This window comes from Lissotriton vulgaris, chromosome 5, assembly GCF_964263255.1.
Source record: "Lissotriton vulgaris chromosome 5, aLisVul1.2, whole genome shotgun sequence".
In the NCBI taxonomy this organism is placed as follows: domain Eukaryota; kingdom Metazoa; phylum Chordata; class Amphibia; order Caudata; family Salamandridae; genus Lissotriton; species Lissotriton vulgaris.
Window position 1 is genome coordinate 1380009439 of NC_141693.1, and position 23600 is coordinate 1380033038.

The window sequence follows — 23600 nt, forward strand, 5'->3', positions numbered from 1 at the left end:
CTTCCACAGACACTCCAGCTTGCAGTGGTCTGACATCCCTTGCGGGTGTCCATCTCGAGACCAAGACGAGGTCTCATAGTCTCTCACTTCAGGTAACGGGGTTGGCTCCAGCCTAGGGGTATTCTTGGCTCTGTGTCTACATACATGCTAGGTACACTTACATAGATTTAGTTAGGGTTGCATCGTAGGAGTATGCATTATTATTGTCATGTATTTATATGCTCACATATATCTATTATTATAACACTATGATAGAAATCTACTCTGTTGGTGCTTAACATCGTTTATATCTTTTTCTGTCTTATGGTTGTTTCAGCACACACCTTTTTTACACTAGAATGATGCTGGTCTAATAAATGCTTATTGAAAACCTCCCCTTTCCTTTTTTCCGTGCCACGATTTTCCATTTGTCCTGTGGGAAACTCTCCTCAATGCACCCTCCTCATCGATCAGTTCCACATATTCATCATTGGATTCCATCTGTTTCTCATTAGTCAAAACTAAGTTGATTGCAACTGTTGTCTCATCCACCGGAGTATCCACCAAGGTATCACATGTCAACTGAATGAGTGAAGTGATAGCCGGGTCGTTGCTTAGCTCCATTTCTTTGGCAGTGTCCGAGCTTTCTATTAACTCAGTGTCTGCTGAGTGTAAGGATTGTACTTGTTGCTTAGCTTTGTCTTTGACCTTTTCTCTAACTATATCGTTATCCTTCTCATTATCATTTCGAGAAACGATTATATCTGTATCAGTAGGTGTTACAGCCGGGTTTGTGGTCACCGCATCAGTCTCAACAGTCTTAACATTGCTATTACCAGTTCTTATAGCACTCCGTGGGTCAGAAACCATAGCCCCATTGCTCCCCTTGTTTGTCTGCATGGTGACCTTAATATTGGTATGTTTTTCTAAGACTACTTTGGTTGAATCTATATTGGCCCCTTTAACTTGAGTGTCATTATTTTTTGCTAGCGGTCAATACTACAGGCGCAAGTGATTGCAGTTGCTTACCAGTCGTTATGGCGACTTTCTCTTGTTTCCCTGTAGCAGTCAGATCCTGCAATCCTGTAGTTCCATCCTTCCCTTGAAGCTTGACTGGGGTTTTCACTTTATCAACCGCATTGTCCTCAGGAATTGAGACCGCTTTCGTGGTCCTAGTGTTCCGTGGTTGGTTCTCCGGAGCCATACCCGTGTTTAAGCTCTCTGAGCAAGCCTCTGCACAAGAAAAATGTCTCAAAGTTAGGGAGCCTTTTACCTCTCGGTCCGTGCTGCAAAGAGCACTGGTTGCACGTCTCACGCTGGTTAGTACACCAGTTCCCGGGTCTGAGGAGCCAAGCCAGGTTAGTAGGGTCCAATGAGCCCAGCGTGGGTAACCAGTCTCTGACCCCAGCCCGCGGTTGCCTCTGCCGCCGCTGCTTACGAGCAGAAGCCGCATCCAGATTCAACTATGTCCCCAGCTCTCAGTCGGTCAGGGATTCGCTAAGTTTCTCCGTCATCCAGGCACCAGTAGAGTTTGGGCAGTGCCCTCGGCAGTGTCTTTAGTTAGGAGCTTACCTCATGCCAGGCTAGCAGGATTCAGGATTCAGGATTCTCCGGCTGACAAGCCAGTCTCTGCCCTCAGCCCGCGGAAAGCAATTCTTCCGCGGCTGTGCAGGTAATCCGTCTCCGCCTCCAACCCGCGGTCGTCTCAGCTGTTCGCGAGCAGGAGCCGCATCCGAGTTTAATCTCTCCCCTCAGCCCGCGGCTGCCTTCTCCTGTGCAGGCAAGCCCAACGCGGGCACTCTGTCTCCAGCTGACAAGCCAGTCTCTGCCCTCAGCCCGCGGAAAGCAATTCTCCCGCGGCTGCCTTCTCCTGTGCAGGTAATCCGTCTCCGCCCCCAACCCGTGATCGTCTCAGCTAATTGCAAGCAGGAGCCGCATCCGAATAAAGCTATGTCCCAGGTTTGAGAAGCCGAGTCGGGTCCAGTCTCTGCCCTCAGCCCGCGGCTGCCTTCTCCTGTCGCAGGTCAGAAAGCAATTCTCCCAGTATATATGACCCGGTTGTCTTTCAGTCGATCAAAGCTAACCGATCAGAGCTAAGCAAAGCTTCACCGATTATCCGTCTCTCTGCATTCAGTGAGGTGATGGGAGCGGCATTATCGAGCTACACCGGGCGGCGTCTTCAATCCGCCATCTTGGTTTTTCCCCTCCCGGAAAGGAAAGGAGAAAGCTAAAAGTAAACTTAAAAATAAGAAGATTATTAATCCCCCTACTCTTTCCTCCGCCATAACTCATGCCAATAATAGAGGCAAACCAATCTTTGATGACAGTCCACTACGCAAGTGGATACAAGCTAAGGGGGGTGTGAAATCAATGGCTCTACGTCTTTCTGGAACCAGCTCCACAGGGCCATCAACTCCATTACAAGATAACCAAGAGAACCAAGATATGGATAACGCAACCCTAGTTACACCCCCAAGTCCATCAAACCTGGTTGTGGGAACACAGAGCCTTCGACAACAAGACTCTATGGCAGGAGAAGAGACCAATGAAGTGGCCTCCAGTCTAAGTGATCGTGTGTGCCCGGTAGAAAAAGAAATGGAATATGCCACGCAGGGTACCAATGATCTACATCAGGAAGCGTCACTTTCTGACGTTTCATTAGGGGCCCCTTCTCTTGCATTAATTCTGAATATGCTCACCGAACAGAGACAAGAAGCTCAGCAACACTTTATGCAACTGAAGGAGGACAATACTAAAATCCAGTTGTACTTATATGAAGTTAATAGTAATATGAATATGATAACGCAAGAAGTGGAAGAGCTACAACATCGAGTCCCACACATAGAAGAGGCCTCAGTCAAAAATGAACAGCAAAGCTCCAGTCATGGGAATGAGATTCGAGCCCTACAATTAAAGATTGAAGACATGGAGAACAGACAGAGAAGACAAAATCTCAGGCTCTTTGGGGTCCCTGAAGGGGCAGAAGGGGCAGATCCAAGAGCGTATATAGTTAAATTATTTCAACGTGCATTTCCGGATCTTGCAGACTGGGATTGGGACTCGCAGCTTCAAAGAGTTCACAGGTTACCAATAGCTAACAGAAACAGAAACAAGTTCCCCCGCCCATTTTTGTTTTGTTTCAGAAACTTTTTACTGAGACAAGCTGTATCTTTAAAAGCCAGACCTAACTCTCCTATTGCCACAGAAGATGTTACTTTTTTTGTTCGGTCTGATCTATGCAAAACTACAATGGAGAGACGATGGAACTTGCGTCAATTAATAGACCCATTTAAAGCGGTGGGGGCTCAGGTTTTCCTCCAGGAACCTGCATGTTTAAAAGTTATTAAAGCCGGGCATACATACTATTGTAATCAGGTTAAGGAGGCAGAAATGGTCTTAGGAAAACTTACGAATGTATAAGCTATTAGGTATATATTTTCAGAATGGCCAATTCTACGTGATTGCTATCCAGAAGGACCTGTCCACTTTGAATAATCTAGCACAAATTGTTGATTACTAAAGGGGAGAATGATAGGGTTTATGAGGTAGATGGGAGGCATGTAGAGGGCTACACCTTCAATAGGCTGTCCTTTCAACGACAGCAGGTATAAAGGGGGGTGTTTTCCTATGGTACGGGGGAGGGTGTGCAGAGTCGGGGAGCGAGGGAGGGAGGGAGGGGAGGGAGAAATATAAAACTGGCACGGCAAGTCAAAATAAAGCTAAAATATTTTTAGCAAGGAAGGAAACCTGGAAGAGTGATAAGAAAGGGAGAATGTTTTTTGATTGGTCTTACATAAAATGATGCACTGAAGTTGTCTTGCCTGGAACGTATCTGGCCTGAATAATAAGACCAAGAGAAATTTAGTTTTTCAAGAATTAAAAATGTACGATGCACAGTTGGTCATGTTAACAGAAACGCACATTTGCTATAAAGATAAAAATCTTTTTAAACAGCTGGGATATGATTTGGTGGTTTGTACCACCTTAAACTCGCCTTTAAGAGGGGTTGCAATTTTAAAGAGAAAACACTGGCGAGGGGAAGTAAATAAAACTGCAGCAGATAAGGTTGGACGATGGGCAATAATGCAAATTCGGCTAGAAGATAGTATGTATGTTTTCTGTGCTGTATATGGTTCCAACAAAGATGAACCACAGTTATTTGATTGGTTGAATATCGAAATTATTATCTTGGGAAGGAGAGCTCATATTAATGGGGGATTTTAATTTTGTATTAAACTATTCACATGATGCAACAAAGAAAGGGACAGGGATACATATGCGTAAAACTAGAGCTGAAATACTGGAGCTTGCAAAAATACACAATATTAAAGATATATGGCGTAGTCTTTACCCAGGCATACCCGGCTATACTTATTACTCATCTCCACATAAACTCTGCTCTAGGATAGATTTGGCTTGGGCCTCAGACAATTTAATGTGTCAGGGATCTATGCAGGTTATGCCAAAAATTTCTTCTGACCATAATCCCATAATGTTTACATAACTGTAAGAGCAAAAGAAGGGCGCTCTTTTACTTTTCCAAGATACTTATTAACGGATGAGGCATTTGTGACTTCCCTTAAAAAACATATAAAGGAGTTTATTGTACACAATTTGGATAAGGCCAACATTCTTACAGTCTGGGATGCCTGCAAGGCTTTTATTAGAGGAATAGCACAACAATATATCTTCAAACAAAATGCAATAAAGAAAAAAGAAGCAAAACTAATGACAATTAATATCTTAAATATAGAGAAACAACTAGCTGACTACCTAAGAGATGGGGCCAGGAATCGGCCCAATATATTATCTTTGGAAAATAAACTACTGATTTTACGCTCAGATATTAGAAGCTATCTTAAGGAAAAACATAGCTGCAAGATACTTAAATATAAAATCTCGCAATATGAATGCGGGTGTCGTGTAGGAAAACTTCTGGCCTATAAGGTGGCCGAGGACCGGGCATCAACACTGATCAAGTCCATAAAAGGCCCCAATGATATTCTGTATACGAAACCTGCACATATTATGGAGCAATTTGTTTCCTATTATGAGGAACTATATACTCCAGAGACTAAGTCTAGCTTAACTCAGATCCAATCCTACTTAAATGATAATCTCCCTGAAAAACAATTTGTAGATCAGATCACCCTAGACAATTTAGAAGAGGAATATACAATTGAAGAACTACGTTTAGCAGTATTCTCTCTCCCATCCAATAAAGCGGCAGGGGAGGATACGCTTCCTATTGTATTGTACAAAATTTGTGCTGAAGAATTACTTCCCCTTTTGTGCTTAGTCGTGAACTCAATAGCCACAACAGGTAAGGCTCCGGATTCCTGGAGAACGGCGAAAATTATGTTTTTTCTGAAAAAAAAGAAACCTCCGACACAATGCGGGTCATACAGGCCCATTTCCTTAATAAATACTGATGCTAAGGCTTACTCCAAACTGATATCACTACGACTGGCACCCCTTATGCCTCACTTAGTAAACAAACAACAACATGGCTTTGTAGCTGGCAGGGACACCACAGCGCATGTCAATATGGCAATTACGGCATTTGACATAGCTGCTACTAATCGCACCCCACTCGGCATGATACTTTTGGACGCAGAAAAAGCATTTGACCGGGTGGGGTGGGATTATTTGTGGGAAGTGTTAACTCAGTTTGGGTTTAAAGATCGTTTTCTTAGAGGCATACAGGCTATTTATAGGGAACCCAATGCTAAAATCAGCTATGCGGGGCTACTATCACCAACTTTTGCAATTTTAAGGGGGACTCGGCAGGGGTGTCCACTTTCACCCCTGCTGTTTGCTCTCTCCATGGAACCTTTTATTAATGCCCTGCAGAATCAGGAAAAGATAAAACCATTAGATCATGAACATAAAATACTCAAAATTACTGCATATGCAGACGATTTAGCCATATATACCACAAATGTAATAGAAGCACTAATTGGAATTGTAGACGAAGCGAACAAATTTGGGGTTATCTCAGGCTACAAATTAAATCTCAACAAAACTCAAACCTTAATGAATTATCAAATTAATCAACCAGTCACTGGCTTATGCAATTCAGCTGTATACTTAGGGGTGAAAATCTCTCCTAAAACTAGTGAAATAAATAAATTAAACTATGACCCTTTACTTAAACACACTTCAACGGTTCTTAAAAAATGGCACAAAATTCCACTTAATATCTTAGGCCGAATTAATTTGATTAAAATGAATATTCTACCAACATTTTTATATCTCTTCCGTTCTATTCCCCTTCGAGTTAATAATATATTTTTTAAGAAACTGGAGGGCATCTGCAGTAGCTTTGTTTGGAGCTACAAAAACCCTAGGAGATCAATGACGATACTTAAATTATCTCTAGAAAAAGGTGGATTGGAATTTCCAGACTTTAAGTCTTACTTTTATGCATCCTTTTTAGGACGGCTTAGGAGTTTACTAAATAAAAACGAAACCCATTTCTTTTTTTATCAATTTATGTTAGGCACTAATTCATCTCAATTTTTAGCAAGAGTTCCACATCCTAATTTTTTTAAAAGGGTCAAATTTAAGATAGCAAGGAACTCGGTAGCGATTTATAACCAGATCATGAAACTTTGTGATACTTCTTTTTTTTCATACAGATTTACCATTATGGGACAATCCAGGATTACCAGGCATTTTTAATGATAAAGTTGGTAGAGATTGGGCCACTTATGGGATCAAGATACTGGGAGACCTTTATGGTTCTGATGGTTTTCTTCAGTTTTCAACCTTACTGCTGCTATATAAGTTGCCAGGGGAAATGCTATGCAAATATATACAAGTCAGGGACTACTTAATACGAAAAATGAAGCTAAATAAAATCACAAGCTCGGATTTGTGGGACTTCTTGTATAGTACAAAAAAGAAATCTTTAATTAGCTCTGGATACAAACTTCTAAGCCAACATAACGTGGATGATTGTCCGAGATTGGCAAAAAAATGGACTATAGAATTGGGAACAAATGTGACACCACAGAACATATCTAGCGCTATGGTTAATATTAATAAAATAGTCCACTCTTCGAGCTTAAATCTTCAACTATACAGGACGGTCAGCCAACTCTAATATACTCCGCAGAAAATCTCCAAATGGTCACAAAAAAGTGATCGTATTAAATGCCCTAAATGCGATCTGGTGGCAGCAGATCTCATTCATATGATCTATTTGTGCCCTATGCTGGCTTCATTCTGGCAAGAAATAGAAAATTTCCTAATTCAAAAACAACTAATCCACTTCCCACTTACTGCACCTATGGTCTTACTTGCTTTAACCCATTAAGCGCGCGCAAACATTCCGCCCCAGTGCGGACGTTCGATTGCGCTAACGGGATTCGGACGTCCAACGGTCGTGCGCAGCACTAGCGAGGTAGTGCACACGACGACCGTTGGACGTTCGAAGCACTCAACGGGTTAAATACGAGAAGTAACAACCATACTGGCTGGTTAAACATAGCACTATCTTGTGCTAGACTGGTGGTTGCTAGAGCATGGATTTCACCGAATCCACCATGTAGGACAGAATGGTTAACCTTAATCCATGAAATATACTCTATGGAAAAGGCTCTTGCTAAGAATAGTAGCCGAAAGGCAGCAGAAAGAATGGAAAGGATATGGACTAACTTTGTATAACTTTTATAGGATATAAGATGAATTGTTAGGGTCTTTGTACTTTGAAGATTGAATGCTTTTTGCCTACTATTGATTTCTTATATATTGCATATATCTTTTATATTTTAGTATTTCTTTCAGGCTGATGCGGTATCATGGGTAAGAATACGATGTTTTACTTTGCATATTTTGTATACTGGATTTCTCCCTGAAATCACTCAAAAATTTGTTTTGGATATAATGCTTTTTTTCTTGGTATGGCATGCTTGCCAAAATAAAAAGCAATAAAATAAAAAAATTTAAAAAAAATGAAAACCTCCCCACTGTTTATTCTGTGTATGTCTCTGAGACAAAGTGAGCATGAGTGACTGAGCGAAAAGTACTGTACTGTTTCCACAATCCATGATGGGACAGGGTTGTCATGTTCGATAGTTGCAGTGGCAGTGTGAGCAAGCTGGTATATAGTGGAACATACCCAATGGGAGTGTCGGGAATTAGTCTGGACACCAATCCCACAGTCTATGTTGTCTAAATACGCAGATCCTTTATAGTTTTATAGGAACTACACGACAGGGCGCCACCAACTTTGGTTTGATACTTATTTAACGGCCAAATATGAGTAGTTTAGTTGTGCTTTTCTCAGAGACCTTTACTCCCATTATTCCAGAGACGTCTGGAGAGGGAGGGAAAAAATCCACCACAGGTGAGTAGGCAGATACTATGTATTTGCTGTAGGTTTATTCAAGCTTGAAGGACAAACAATTCCTTTTCTGCATAAAACCTTATCTCAGTTTCCTTAACCCTTTCGATGCGATTGACGGAACGGTTCCGTCATGAGCGTCGGTTAGCCTGTGCTCATGACGGAACCATTCCGTCATGAGCCCGTTATGTCATTAGAACCATCAGCACAGCGCAAGAATTCGCGCCGCGCTGAAGGTGTTAAAACTTTTTCAACAATTGGTGACTAAGATCTTATTGTGCCTGTAGAGGAAGGAGAACAAGAAGGCTAAATAAACATTTCAGAAAATATCAGTACTGCCCTTACTAAAAAATAGCACACTCGGGAGTCACAGCTAAGGGTGGGACAGTAACATTTGTGATTGAGGCACACAAATCATATCGAACTGAGGTATTCTAATCATAGGTTAAATTTCCACAAGCCGATTCACGCACAAATACATTTCATTATTTCACTGAAGATGACACACCAGAGGAATACGGTCTGTATTAGGACATTGAAGTTCTGCCCATCTACCAGGAGCACAAAAACTTGTTTAAAGGCACCATCCCACATACAATTGATAAAGTAAGACTTGGTCCGCTCGGCAAAGACTTAGCGACTTAGCCGGTCCTATCGGCTTACTCACCGCACCCAGACATTGACACAATGCCGGTAGCAGACTTAAGTCTGCTATGCAAAGAAATAATACAACTTTACAGAAGCCTGACACAGTTTGTTTTGAGAACATTCCCACTTCAGCCAACAAGGGCTATAGAAGCAGGACAAATTCAGGGATCTACAACTAAAATAACTCCACAAACGCTACACGCAGTTATGGGTAAAACATCCACTAGACTTGAGCAAATGTCATTCTGGATAGCTCAGAAAATAATTCAGCTATAGGCAGTGTTTACACACACAAGCCCTCATGAAGAACACCGAATGCTAACAATCTGCTTGCCAATGGGGATAACTCCCCAGATAGAGTATTGTACCTCTTGGGGTAGAGTTTTCACTGCTATCTATTCCAGAACTCATGGTATCCTTCTATAGCAGTAATACCAGATGCATTAAGACAAATACAGAATGAGTATGGAGCAGAACCTGCTTTGAACTTAGGGATGAAATTGTTAGGAATGTTGCCCAGGTATCAACTATTATATCAGCAAAGATAAAATGGGAAGTAGTAGCAATACCCCAATGCCTGAGGGATACACTCCTTTACAACAGGAGCGTAAATTACCTACAATTATTGAAGATACCTATGCTGAATTTGGTAGAGTAAGTTTGGGATCTAGAGCAACAAAACCTGAGCTCCTGGGTGTTCCTGACGAGGATAAAACCAAGCAAGCACCTGATTCTTCCAAAAAGAAAAAGGATAATAAAAAGCAAAAGAATAGAGAAAATAGGTCACAGTCCAGGAGCCCTCCAAAGGGTAGTAGAACTTTAGGAATCGTGATAACATTAAAAAACCTGACAGGTATCAGGATATTGATACACGTTCCTCTCTTTCCTTTCAGGGTTCATCAAAAAACTCAGAGAGAGAAGGACGGTCGAAGCACAGACAGGAAGAACGGACAAAGTCCAGAGAATTGCAGCATACTTTGGACTATAATATAAAAAATAAATAAACAAAAATCAAAACCTGAATTTAAAAAGAAGGTAGCAGGTCTTAAAGTTAGACATGCCCAGAATTCTGAGGACTCATATTCTGAACGGGGAATGGGCTCTGATGATGCTAGATAGCACATCAGAAGTAACAATAGTTCGCCAAAACCTTATTGTTAGAAATGGGATTTCTGGTTGGCTAGGCCATGTGCCGAAGCCAGGCAGAAACCACCACTCTAGTCAGGGCAAGGGAGTTACACGCTGAAGATAACCCCTGCTCACCACTTTGTAGCTTGGCAGAGCAGTCAGGCGTATCCCAGAGGCATTGTGTAAAGCGTTTGTCCAACACACTCACACAGCTATGATTCACTAGGCACACCAAACATGTCTCACGGCCCCAATACTTATACTGCCAATGTCTTTGTTCTCTCCCTGGCACAGGGCTCTGTCCCCAGTCTAAATCAGCTCTGGGGGGCACTTAAACATTCCTTTAGAGTGCACATCAACCTCCTTTGTCAGTGTAGGCTCCGGCCACAGGCACACCATAGGGAGGCGGAGCCAGCATTGTGAAAGGCAGGCACAGTCCTATTCAGGTTCAGGTGCTACTCCTCCCACTACTCCAAATGCAGATTGGCCTATTCAGCCTAGCGCTGGCTCACTCAGTCCCTCTGGAGCCACTGCACCTCCCCAGCCACTGTCATCCAGAGCCAGACATGCAAAACGCATCAGGCAGGTACAAAGACACATAGCACACAGAAATGCCCACTTCTAAAAGTGGCATTTCTAAAATAGTGATAATGAAACTGCGGACACCATTACCGAGCATTCATTACCACTATTCCAAACATAACCAACTTGATCACGCTACACCTCTCATGTCAAGAATTACCACTGAAACGGATATCAGGGAATTCCCAATGCATTCCTATTAACCCTGGATGGGTAACTCCGCTCTGCCAGTGGAGTTTGTGGAGATTTGCCTACTCCATGCTCATTATGAACAAGGAGGTAGGCAAAACTCTGTCTCTGTGGCGTCTTGCGATTTCGCATGTGCATGCGCAAGACATACAATGTAGTGTTTTTTTAAATGTAGAAGGACGCAAGGAGCAGGAAGGCGAGTGGACAGGCAGGAGAGAATGCAGATATGCAGGCAAATGCCTTCTTTTTAAAAGAATTTGGGAGGGGGTAGGGGGTGGAGTGGAGCTCCACTGAGTTTTTTTCAAACTTCTTGGAGCTTCGCGTAGAGGCACTTCTCCAGCTCTGCCCAACCTTAATTCCTATGAGAGGGCAGCCTCACAGTAGTGAGAAACCAAAATGTTTGCCACTACCAAGACATGCCACACAGTTGTACCTTTTAACTACAGCACACCCTGCCCATAGGGCTAGCTAGGGCCTACCTTAGGGGTGACTGATATTTAGTAAAAGGGTAGTCACAGACGTGGCAAACACTTTATGCGCCATGTCACAATGGCAATAAACTGAGCGTGCAGGCCCTGCAGTGGCAGAGGCCTGAGACAGGTTTGTAAGGCTACTTTGGTGGGTGGCGCAAGCAACACTGCAAGCTCACTAGTAGCATTTAATTTACTGGCCCCCGGTATCTGAGATACCTCTTTACAAGGAACTGATAGATAAATTAAATACGCCAAACAGGTGTAGACCAATCTTACCAAGTTTACCTTAGATAGCACATCTCCTCTACACTGGACAGAAGTGATAAAGTGCCCCGAGTCCTAAAACCACAAACACCAGGTCGTAAAAAACACCAAAAGGAAGGCAATAGGTTGCGGGATGTCCCTGCAAAAATGGCCAAGTCCAACACTGATGGAATTTCTGGTGACAGTGCAGTTGAATGTGCACATCACAGTGGAAACACCTGATACAAGGGTAAGTGTCTCACACCGGTTACATGAGACAGCATTCCAAATGGAGGGGGACAAACCCAGGAAAATTAAAGAAAAATACCAGAGGAGGACTAATAGGGCAGTCAAAAACTATGTGAATGCCCGATGGGATGGAGAGCAGTGTAGATGGAAAAAAGCTATTACAGAGGGCCTATATTATATCTACTGCTTACCTCAGAGACTGCTACGAAAGGAAAGGACATATATTTCTTGAGAAAGAAGAGAATGAGTCAGATACGGAATCAGGATATGAAATATTGCAACAAATGTTGACTTTGAGACCCCCACCACATGTAACCCTGCATGACAGAGTGAAACAGGTGCTAGTACTAGTTCAATAGTGCCAACTGCTCTGGTACAGAAAGGTGCACCCCCATTTGAATGACCCCTACAAATATTGCATATTACCTCGCCAGCAGTAGCTCGATCCCAAGTTGCCATTCCAGCAGTACTACTACAGCTGCAATAACAGGTTTAGCACCTGTACTTGTTGTTAATGTAGCAAGTGCTCCTCCACAAGACCTGAGACTCAACTAGTTACCGAAGGCTTACCCACTTCAGGATCTGTCTTGACTTCCCAGAACTCACAGGTAGTTGCCTGGGAGCCACCACTAACAGTGCAATTACACATTGATTGTACTCACAGCCCCGATGTCATCAGAATAAATAGTTGAGACTGAGGAGAGATATATTCCAGCCTGGTTTAATGAAACAGTACAAAAGGGGGTGGTGATGGACAGAGCATCTGAATCAATCAAACACTCACACCCAGTCAAAAGATCTGGGTTGAATCCATCACCGTTCTTTAGTCCACTCTGCCACCCAAGTTCAGACATGGCTATATGCAAATCAGTCTGACCCTGTGCCTCATGGGAATAGTCCAGCCAGAACTGCCAAGCCATGTCTTCCCTGGACCGGAAACAAGCTTCTGAGGACCCGTTTCTGGCATTGCAGCAGTCTTCAGCCCAGCTTGCTTGAATCCAGTGGCAAAGTGAGCAAGGGACTCCCGTCTGAGCATACCCTGCCACACCTATGGTGGCCAAAAGCGGTACAAAAGGGAATGGTGATGGACGGAGCATCTGAATCAATCAAACACTCACACCCAGTCAAAAGATCTGGGTTTCATCCATCACCGTTCTTTAGCCCACTCTGCCACCCCAGTTCAGACATGGCTATATGCAAATCAGTCTGACCCTGTGCCTCATGGGAACAGTCCAGCTCGAACTGCCAAGCCATGTCTTCTCTGGACCGGAAACAAGCTTCTGAGGACTGGTTTCTGGCATTCCAGCCGTCTTCAGCCCGGCTTGCTTGAATCCAGTGGCAAAGTGAGCAAGGGACTCACGTCTGAGCATACCCTGCCACACTTATGGCGGCCAAAAGCGGTACAAAAGGGGGTGGTGATGGACAGAGCATCTAAATCAATCAAACACTCACACCCAGTCAAAAGATCTGGGTTTAATCCATCACCGTTCTTTAGCCCACTCTGCCACCCCAGTTCAGACATGGCTATATGCAAATCAGTCTGACCCTGTGCTTCATGGGAACAGTCCAGCCCGAACTGCCAAGCCATGTCTTCCCTGGACCAAAAACAAGCTTCGGAGGACCGGTTTCGGGCATTCCAGCCGTCTTCAGCCCGGATTGCTTGAATCCAGTGGCAAAGTGAGCAAGGGACTCACGTCTGAACATACCCTGCCACACTTATGGCGGCCAAAAGCGGTACAAAAGGGGGTGGTAATGGATGGAGCATCTTAACCAATCAAACACTCACACCCTGTCAATCTGGTTCAGATGCTCCATCCATTACCACCCCCTTTTGTACTGGTTTAATGAAACAGCAGGACCTGTAGAGAGTGCAGGAACACCTAAGAGATTAGAAGTTGAAAAAGAGAAGTCCTTAAATGTCTCGCTATTGAAAGTTGAGCTTGAGGAAATAATAAGGGGATGTTTGAATTTTGCACCAACAGAAAAAATTAATGAACCTGTGCAAAGAGTTAATTATAAGGGCATCCTTAGTTCATGACATATTAACTAAACTAAACTCGTTCAAAAATATGAAAAAGGTTCGACAAAAAATTTGTTTCTACACAGACGCTCTAGGGTTCAATTGGATGAGCCAGCCTTTGAGGATATGAGGGTTACAGGACTGCTTTTGCATATTATAGAATTGGTCACGTGAATTCGCTGGTGGAGTGAAACTAAAAAATTATAAACCAAATGAGCTAAGAAATATGAGAAGAAAAAGAGGGAAGCAGCTATTACAGGAAGGCAAAATAAGGCAAATGAGGGAGAAGTGACAGTTTACCCACTTAGAGAAATTTCAGGAGGAATGTATATACATGTTACTTGGAGTCATGGTGATTTGGCAGCATTCACAAACAGTTTTTCCAAATTAAGAGACAAACAGGTGCAGTGATATGCAAAAGTGGAAATTTCATAAAGATTTCAATGATTTGTGAACTGATTTGAATATGCTTTTTTGGCATTGTAGTGTCTGCTGATCGTTTAGCTGAATGTAAGACCGCATTACAGTGACTTAGAGAGAGACCCACAAGAGTGGCAGGGGCATGTGTGCTGTCTCCTATGGTGATGGAGAAGTATGAGGTAGTAATTACCTTTTTGAAAGGCAGAGTACCTCAGAAAGATAGAGTTTGGATTAAAATTAAAAGAACCACTCAGCAGCCAAAGGAGACTGTACATGAGTATTATGAGAGAAGTGTTCAGGTAGTTCAGCAGCACGACAAACAGGAATCCTGAGGAGGAGGATTTGAGAATTTTCATATCCCACTTTGTTCTAGGGCTGAAGACAGAGATCTGTTTGCACATAACACAAAGTCTGATCTGTCTGCAAAATAAGTAACTTAACAAAATCCTGAAATATGCAAAATACTGAAGCAACGAGTTGGACAGGAAGCAAAAAAGGATAAACAAAAAATTCATGTTAGCACAAATTAATCTGGCTCAGAAAGGCTTTCAGAACCCTTCTTTTGAAGGGAATCAAGGAAGCATGCATGTAATTGCTGTGCTGCATTCTGGTTTACAGGGACGTCAAGGAGGAATGAATAAGCCACAGGGAAGACGTATAGGTGTTCCTGTAGGTACAGCATCTGAATCAGATATTGCTGCTATGAAAAATATTACAGCTTGTCTCATCCACCATAGAGTTGGACATTGGAAGAGGGAATGTTGATATCATCCTGACAATGCTGGAGGAAATATACACATGTAGCAAGGTATGCAAACACAAATTATGCCCTAACAGATGATGCAGATGCTGATGCAGGAACAGGCTCCAATGATGCTTTTTACACCTGAATCAACGGGGTACCCTCAATTTAATCTCAATCAAATGCCAAACATGAATATCAGCCCATTTTAGAATGCCATGTCACGTTTTCTGAATCCAAACCAGAATGCATTGCAACAATTCCAGCTATTTCGGCAATTTTAAACTGATGGTTTCAGTTCAGAAAATTCACAGTTATGTTGACTTAGATAGAAAGAATATTGCATCCTTGGTGCTGTCTTAGAGGTAGATTAGGTGGCCCATATATAAATGCAGAAGTAAATGACCACACCGTCTAATTCCTACCAGATCCACAGAACAGTGGAAGTCCCAGACTTACCTCTCTCAGGGAAAACTATCCAAGTTGTAGGAGTAACTAACAAACAAATACAAAATCCAGTTTCTGAAAAGGTTCCAGTAAAAATAGGCTAAGATAAAGAAAAAGTCAAATTTGGGATTTGTGAATCAAGTCACGTGAACCCATAGGGAACGTATTTGCTTTGCTAACTAAATTTCAATATCTATGGTACGCCAGATGGTGTGGTGTTCCAGACACATGATGAGGATGTAGATATTAAATGAATCAAACAACAGGCTGAGACAGGAAAATTCCCTTTGCTAACTATTGATGAATTACCTGAAGACTTGTAGGAATCTGTGAATAAAGAACTTTGGGATTTTACAGGGAAAGACTTCAGAGTAATTAAAGGTGTAGAAATAGCCTGAATCACTGTGAAACCAAATGCTTCATATCCTAAAACACTTCCATATCATTTGACCCCCGGAGATGATTGCAGGAATATAGCCACTGATAGACGACATGCTGGAAAATGAAATCCCGAAGGAACTAATTGGAAGTCTATTTATTTCTCCAATTATGGGTTCGCCGAACCCCAACGGTAAATATAGGAAAGTTCAAGATTTGTGGACAGTAAATTAAATATTAGTGCCCTGTTGTTCTGTGGTACCAAATCCAGCTACCATATTCTTGCAAATCCCCTGTACTGCAAAGTGGTTACGGTCATTGACTTGTGCAAGGCTTACTTCTCAGTGGCATTGCACAAAGAAAGTCCATTTCTATTTTCCTTTATATTTCAGCAGACGATATAAATATGTTTATGTTCCCCACAAGGGTTTACAGAGATTCCATCCTTTTTTTATCAAATCCTGAAAGAAATGAAGAAACCCTACAGATAGACGGTAGCTTAACACTTGTGCAATAGATAAATAATCTGCTTGTAGCATCAGAAACGTGAGATACATGCAAACATGACACTATTGCACTCTTGAATCACCTGGCTGAGAATGGACACAAAGTGTCTCCAGGGAAACTGCAGTATTGTCAAAAAGAGGTTCAATATCTAGGTCACATTATTGTGAAAGGAGCTAGGAAAGTGTCACCAGATGGAGTGGAAGTAATGCCCTGACATTAAGGGCAAATCCCCGATCAAGCCTGATCACGTGTTATATGTGGAGGGCTTATGCTTGAGAGGAAATTATGGCACACTCAGAGCAGCATATACCCTGTGCACTATAAATTATGTATTCAAAGCTTCATAGCTTCAAAAGGTTTTTTCTGCCCAAGTTGCTAAACTGATTGCTCTTACTGGAGTTTACAGTTTATCTGCTCGAATGAGAGTAACCATATACCCTAAGAGCCAGTATGGGTTTGGTGTCATCCAGGATTTCAGACAATTTTGGTCATAGATGGGTTTTCTTACATCTTCAAGTACCACTGTGAAGAAAATAAATTTTCACTAGGTCCTATTAATTTCCTTACATTCCTCCATTTCTTGCCATCTTGTGACAAAAACCTGCCTACAGCCTCCATTTCTGCTAACACTAAAAAAACTATCACATACCCAAGCCCCCCTGTCCTTTGCAGTTAGCCAATTCATCAGCAGAAAACCATAAGACACCTGCACCCTGGGTAAACAAGCTTGTTTTTCATCTTCTGCGTCCTGCTTGGTAAACACCGTGATAAGGTCATCTGAACAATGGTCTGACTGACCGAGCCTTGATCAAGCTGATTGAACAATGGTCTGAATGCCGAGTCTTGATCAAGCTGATTGAACAATGGTCTGAATGCAGAGCCTTGATCAGGTCAAACACCGCCTTGATCAGGTCATCAACTACAAACACCTCCCTGATTGAACAATGGACTGAATGCCAAAAGAGTGGAATAAAAATGTATATAAGGCTTCTTTGCTGTGGAGTAAAGCAGCAGCCTCCTGGGTTTTGTCTCTGACTAGCTTGGAACTCTGTTCCATAGCCCGGGCTATTGTAATAAAGGTGTTTCTCTCTGCAGACAAAGGTTTCCGGGTCCACTTTATTATATAAGGAGGATAAGAGTAGACTCGGGTGATTTCCGCACCGCCAAGTCCCCACTCCTCCTTGAGGTGGGCTTTTCTTGGTTCTACACCTGTCGAAAATGGGACCTACATCAAGGACCTGTCGGATGCTATGCTATTACCAGGCTGTGGTAAAGTGCTTAGCACTTCAAGGAAGAAGCCATGGGCAATTGATACACTATCTCTGTAGGCACGGACTATTGATTTTATGAAAATTTTACATGTGAGTCTGAAGAGGAGAGTTCTTTTGCAATGTTGAACAAAGTTATTGGCATGTAGAATGAATTGAAACGGGTGAAGGAAAATGTGTCAGAAGCAGAACAGAATTGTTGGACAGGGGCAGGATGTGAGAATAATGCAAGTGACATCTGGATGTCAGCAGATGGGAGACCGGTCTTACCAGGTAACTTGCTGTTTCAAATGACATGATATTACCATGACTACACACATTTAGGGAGAAACACAATGGTGAGACTTTTCAGGCAGAGTTGGCACAGCCCCAGATTCAGAAAGTTGTCAGAAGAGATTTGCCATCTGTGTGTAACCTGTCAACAGCTAAACGTAGGGAAACAAACACATGTCACTTTAACACACCTAGGAAGATCAGGTGTCCCATTCAGCCGGATGCAGATGGATATTATTGGGATGCCTGTACATAACAGGCTGATATATTATCCTGGTGATTGTGTGCATCTTCTCAAGATGGGTGGAAGCCTATCCAACTAGAAGAAGCAACAGTCTTACTGTAGCTAAGCTGTTATTACATGAATTAATACCCAGGTTCTGCATGCCGATTTCTCTTGAATAAGATACTGGAACACACTTCAACAATGAAGGGATGAAGATGATCTGCGTAGCCTTACAGATTTAACAAAGATTACATTGCAGTTACAGACCAGATGCATCTATTATTGTTGAGCAAATGAACCATACCATCAAGTCTAGATTGGCCAAGGTCTACACTTCATCTTCTCTGAAATGGCCATATGCTTTGCCATTGGGGCTAATGAGTATCTGGAGTACACCTGACAGGAAAATGGTGTTATCCCCCATGAAATACTGATGGGTAGCTCTGTGAGATTGCCTTCCTATCCTGCTGATACTGACGTGGTTAGTTCTGTCTCATCAGGTCTCAGCTGCCACTCATGACCTGCATCAATAACAGTGCCACGGCCTCAATTCGGGTAACTGGATTGTGATCAAGAAGCTCGTTTGGAAGACTTGTCTTAAAACCAGATGGAAGGCCCCTTTCAGGTGATCCTCACAACACTTTATGCTGTTAAGTGTGCCAGAGTATGAGTTGGATTAATGCCTCGCACACCAAAAGAGTGAGAAATCCAAAAGAAGTGCCTTTGGTCTATGAGTCTGAATGAAGAGGTTTGGTGGTTGCACCACCAATCGAGAAAACACCCAGGCCAACAGTGCAACTGTCAGTCCAGCCACTGAAAGAAGGGAGAAGTAAAGATAGTTGATAGAAAGTCAATTACAAGTATCTTAAATAACACAGAGTGGCACCGAGATCTCAAACAAACAAGGAGAGATCGAGACACCGAGAGAAAATGCCACCAATGTGGTACTGAGACAAGAAGATCCAGGCAAAGGAACTAACACTGAAACAAGATGAATCAATTGATAAGCAGAATGGATGCAAAAGCTATCAAAACAAAAATCTGAGGAGAAGGTCTTCAATGGCTCGAGCTCCAAATAGGCTGCGGCTAGTGATGAAGGTAGCCTATATCTAAATCAGTAACACCTAAAAGATCAAAAGAGTTCAAGTGTCTTGTCACAGATATTCAGAACCTAAATGGTCATACTTTGTAAACACTGCTTTGAATTTCAAATTGGAAGATTTGTGGAACATAAACATTAAACTATTTGAACCTCCCTGAAAAAGAGAAAGCACGATTGATGGAAAAGAACACTTGAAACCAAATGGATTTGAAGAAAGAAATTGAACTGTTATTATTAGATATTATTGTTTTAGTTCTTTGTTTTACAGAAGATCTACCTAACCCGAGTTGAAAGTTACAGAAGAACAGTGACGCCATTGTAGAAGAACACAGAGTACATTTAAGGATTGTATGGTTTGAAGCTTGACTGTTGAGAAAAAAAGAGGAATAACTACACTAAAGAAGCTACTTACTAAACATTACTACAAGCTTTCAAGCTATTGAAATAAGAGTTTTGAGCAGACCCAGAGAAATGTGTTGCATTAGACATAAGTGTAAGTATATCATGGGTTAAATTTTCATAATAACAGTAATAATGATCACTATAGTACTAATAATATTTTCTGTAGCGCCTGAATCAGACTTTACAGCAAAGAACATTACTAATTCATCTATATACAATACTAGAGAGGACCCCTTTAGTTACTCCTTTGTAAGCTATAAGAAAAAATATGATTCCACTAATGTTTAATCCAGATTAGTACAGGAATACACTAACCTATGGAGTCAAAGAATTGTTATGTATGTGCACACTTACAGATATCAGTTTCAGAAGTATTATCATATGCCTTTATCTTATGAAATTTCTTGCAGAATGATATGGTCCTTTGTTCATAGGAGAAGACATTTTGAGAATTTCTATTCTAATCATGATCTAATACTTTCCAGTGTTCCACTAATAGAGAATATTAATTTACACTGACAAGCAAAGGAGAGGGATACAGCTTGGTATTATTTCTTCCCCCCATGGACCCATTTATAGTGTGAAGGCTTACAAACACAATGTAACTTATTTTATTGCAACTAATACAGAAGGCTTATATTATTGCTTTAGAGGAGAGACACACTAACATGACACTAACTACTGACAAACAGGGCAATGATTCAAAGAATGCCTGAAATAAGGAAGAACACGAGATTAGAAAGAAGATGGCTTATCCAAAACTGAGACTTTGCTGTGAACCCAAAGGTAAAATATGTGTCTACAGAAGACAAACACCCAAATTGACTAGATATGTAGGGATTAGTAGCTGTGAACACAGCTTCAAGTCAACATTGGGATATATAACAAATTTTACAGTGAGACGAGAATGCTATTCCAGAAGTCTATTACATCTGTGGAAAAAACGCTTACTTCTTACTGCTAGTTGACTGGACTATTTAGGCATACTAATTCCAAAGATCTACCATGTGAAGAACTTAGATACATTAACAGTAATACCCGCACAAAGAAAATAATGCAATATAAAAACAGTAACAGGACTAGTAGGAAATATTTTTAAAGCGGTCATTCCACATGTCGGCTTCATCTTAAATGGTGAAAAGATTAGAAAGTTATCAACAGTTGTCAACAAAATTGCAACTAACACATCTGGAGCTTTACTGGTAATTAATACAGAACAAATTGTGATATAGTCAATGGTTTTACAAGGCAGGCTTGCCTTAGATATATTACTTTCAGAAAAGAGTGCAGTCTGCAGAATTAATTAACTCATTGCTGTACATACATACCTGACAAGAGTGTGGAAAACAGACAACTTTGTAAAGAATATCTCAGGTTTAGAACCTGAATTAAGTAAATTGGAAACAACAAGTTAGTTTGAAAATTTTGGAAAAGGAATTGTCACAATTGGAAACTGTTTTTCAATAGCCGCAAAGTGCATATTGATAGCTATTCTAATGCCAATAGTAATAGTGAGGCTTTGTCTAATATTTCTTTACACACTATTCTTGGACTCTAAATACATTTGTTTACAAAAGAAAGGGAAGAAGGAAAAATAAACGGTATGAGAAGATCTATGTGTGATGACTCATTGACCATGGGGTTTTCAAAGAAAAGACAAGACTCAACTGATGAAGAAAGTGCACTTTGAAATAGACAGACCATTGACAGATCCTTCTTCATTGGCTATAGATGACATAACCATCTGTTTTTGCATTCTCAATAGTATGTGTTCCCAGCTAGAAAGATAAGGCATTCTATGCATCTCTACATTGCCATGTCCCTTAGCACTTTGTTGTGCTAACCTGATTTTGCCACAAGCAGCTGCTAAAAGTGATTTCTTTCTTTTCCTTACGATTTGTGAGAAGAGTGTCTATCTTATAATGATCATAGCCATTGCTGTGATTTCATTAACTTTTTTAACGGCTATTAGGAAACTTGGCTGAATTTCCAGAACTACTGTTTGTGGGGTGTTCTAACATTTCATAGCTTTTAGCCTTTTGTTCTAAAAGTTTTACTTGCTCTTTTCCAAAAGGAACTTTTTTTGAGTTCTTGATACGATAGATTAGCAGCCAGATTCATCAAAGTAAAATCGGCTCGCAAAGGGCCAGATTCTCAGAATCTGGCCCTTTGCGAGCGCTATTTTTGCATTTGGGATTCATCATCCCAAATGCAAAAATCGCAATACTAGAAATCGCTAAATTGCGATTATTGCATTTAAAGAATCTCAATTTGAGATTCCTTAAATGCAATTCATGAACCAGTTTTAAATTGCGAATTCGCAATCTGGGGCCGCTATTTACCGTGAAGTCTAACTACGTGGTAAATAGCAAAAACTTTGAAAAATGTAGTAAAGTGCATTTTTCAAAGTTTCATGTTGCGCACACACATGCTCTAAGGGGTATTCACCTGTTACAACGCATTTTTTACAACGCACTACCACTACAACGCAGGCATTACAACACATACCATTACAACGCATAGCGCTGGGGGGCGCTCTAGGATAAGAGGTAAGTTTAATTTACTATCCAACACCTTCCCTAGGGTCCACGGGGACTGGAGTTAGAATAGTAAATTATACTTACCACTATCCAGCACCCCAAAGCACTATGCGTTGTAGTGGTATGCGTTGTGAATACCGCGTTGTAATGGTATGCGGAGTAAAAGTATGCGTTGTAACGTCATACATCCGCTCTAAGGGCATGTGTGTGCTCAACATATGTGCACATATCAATTTCAGGGGTGCCCCTGCACCCTTGAAATCGCAATCTCAATTTGCGAATCTCTAATTGCGATTAGCAAATTGAGATGGTCTTCCCATAGAGGCCCATAGGAATGAATGGGGAGATATTCCTTAATTGCGAATTGGAAAACTATGTTTACTTTAGAGATGTTTTTCAGTTGTGCTCCATTCTAATACAGTGTCAAAGATTAATTGACCTGTAGAGCCATGGACATTTGGAAGTTTGCTTGGTAAATTTGAAGTGCATATATGTATAAAATGTATATGTGATTTCCATGCTCACATAAGTGAGGCCCCATTTGGCCAATGATGATCAGTGCAATTTCAGTTGCAGCCAATGTCCGATACTACGAAGATCGCGCATGTTGCAGGCCCTATCCATGACTACAACGATGATCCTGTAAGAAGTTTCATTACAGCTTGTTATGTCCTAGTAGCCACAGATAAGGCCAGCTGTTAGAAATCGGGGTCTCTAGTTGGCAGAGGTTGGCACCTTTGTCCAAATAGGGACCCCTGCTCACCCCCTTGGTAGCTTGGCACGAGCAGGCAGGCTTATCTCGAAGGCAATGTTTGAAGCATTTATGAACACATACAGTAATACATTAAAAACACTACAAATGGACACCACACCAGTTTATAAAAATAGTAAATCTTTATCTAAACCAACAAGACCACATACGATACAAATCCAGCATACAATACTCCTGAAAAGTAATACTTTTGCAAAATAGCCTTTAAATTGCTGGAAAATCAATAAAACACAGTTCTTCTCACTCTGTAGCTTCTCCTGGGGGTACCACAATACGGAATATGAAACCCGACAGCGTCGATAAGGGCCAGCTAACGCGTCAACAGACTCAGACACAGCAACTTTCTTGTTGCGACCAACACTTTGGTGCGCATCGGTCCGGGCAAACGTCGTGGTTGAGTTGTGAAGCGGAGCGTTGCGATGGCCGGTGTCTTCACGATGCGGTGCAGGCAATGGCTCGTTGATGGTGTCTGTGAGACCAGGGCTTGCATTTAGGGGTGTAACAGTGGTCATGACGGTGCTGGCAGGTCAAAGTGCGGCAACGGAGCTTGTCAATGTTCGGGATGGGCATCGATGGAGTTGGTGACGTCCTTGCAGCTCGTAGCAAAACTCTGCGGAGTGCAGTGCCTTATTTATTTATTTAAAGTTTTATATAGCGCTAGC